This window comes from Meleagris gallopavo, chromosome 2, assembly GCF_000146605.3.
Source record: "Meleagris gallopavo isolate NT-WF06-2002-E0010 breed Aviagen turkey brand Nicholas breeding stock chromosome 2, Turkey_5.1, whole genome shotgun sequence".
In the NCBI taxonomy this organism is placed as follows: Eukaryota; Metazoa; Chordata; class Aves; order Galliformes; family Phasianidae; genus Meleagris; species Meleagris gallopavo.
The window spans coordinates 106,412,930-106,414,311 of NC_015012.2; the positions used below are offsets into that span (position 1 = coordinate 106,412,930).

General features: G+C 50.8%; 1 long non-coding RNA gene across 1 annotated transcript; it reads right to left on the reverse strand.

Annotated features, from left to right (window-relative positions):
- On the reverse strand, positions 1 to 1,074 carry LOC109366341. Its single transcript, XR_004159068.1, has 2 exons — positions 794 to 1,074; positions 1 to 347 (listed from the first exon to the last, which is right to left on the reverse strand). It is a non-coding gene; the product is annotated as an uncharacterized LOC109366341 (long non-coding RNA).
- Positions 1,075 to 1,382: the final 308 nt, after the last annotated feature.

A 1,382-nucleotide genomic window follows, 5' to 3' on the forward strand; every position in this document is an offset into this window, starting at 1 on the left:
TTAATGCTAACTGGTGCAAATCCCAAATGTTCTAATCCTTCCATTGACATTAGAGCCGTATTAAATTTAGCTGAGCCTTTATAACTATTTTTGGAGGCTTTTAACATCCAAAGGGACTATTCACTTGTATTCATCTAAAGCAGGCTGCCCCGCTCAAGCTGTTCAAGACCTGCATGTCGCTCAACTGAATTGAGTGTGCCTCCCACGCCGGGCTGCATCCCACGCCTAGTGCAGGAACTCAGCCAAGCACTCTGCATCTCCAGCCACGGAGGAAACAAGGCAGCAGACAGCCTGTGCTCAGCCCTGCTGACAGGGCTCCAGTCCCCTGCCACAGAGGAAGATGGTACCTGGAAAACCAAAGTCAGGTGTGAAGACCATATCATAGAAAGGCCTGGTTGGAAGGGACCTCAAGGATCACGAAGCTCCAACCCCCCTGTGCCATGCAGGGCCACCAACCTCCACATCTCACAGCAGCCCAGGCTGCCCAGGGCCCTCCAGGGACCTCCAGGGATGGACGGGGATCCACAGCCTCTCTGGGCAGCTGTTCCAGCACCTCACCACTCTCACAGCAAACAACTTCCCCCTGACAGCCAACTGAAATCTGCCCTCCCTCAACTTCCAGCCATTTCCCCTTGTCCTGCTGTTTTCTCCGCTTTCCAAGAGTTGAGGGACTTCAGGTCAAGCAGTTGGGCTACCATTCATCAGAAACTAAAGGTTCCATGATAATGTTAATGTGTTCAAACAGAATCATCTTCCCCAAAACCAAAGGAACTAGAGCAAGCTTTCTGCTTACCTTGACTTGGCCCTTGCACTGCCCTATTAAGTGATCCAGTTGTAAAGCAGTGCACAACATGCACAGCATTACACCACTGCTGGCCCTTAGCCAGATTTGTCATCTCACACAGAGTGCAGTGTAACAGTCCTTCACATATATACCACAGTTCTTATCAAGACTTACTTCTTTTTCCCTGTGAGGAGGAGAAAGGAAGAAACCACAAAGTCAGAGCAACATGCAACTGTTCAGGGTGTTTAGTGCTTAGAAGAGACTCTTAGGGACACGGTTTTAGAATGAAGTTTTTCCCGCAGAGGGTGGTGAGGCACTGGAACAGGTTGCCCAAGGAGGCTGTGGATGCCCCATCCCTGCAGGCATTCAAGGCCAGGCTGGATGTGGCTCTGGGCAGCCTGGGCTGCTGGTTGGCGACCTGCACACAGCAGGGGGTTGGTACTGGATGAGCGCTGTGGGCCTTTGCAACCCAGGCCAGTCTGGGATTCTATGGTTACTGGTCATGATCTGATAGCAATGGACTAGATAATCTTAGTGGCCTTTTCCAATCATAATGATTCTGTGACTCAGACACCACGATGACAACCAATGTGACAAG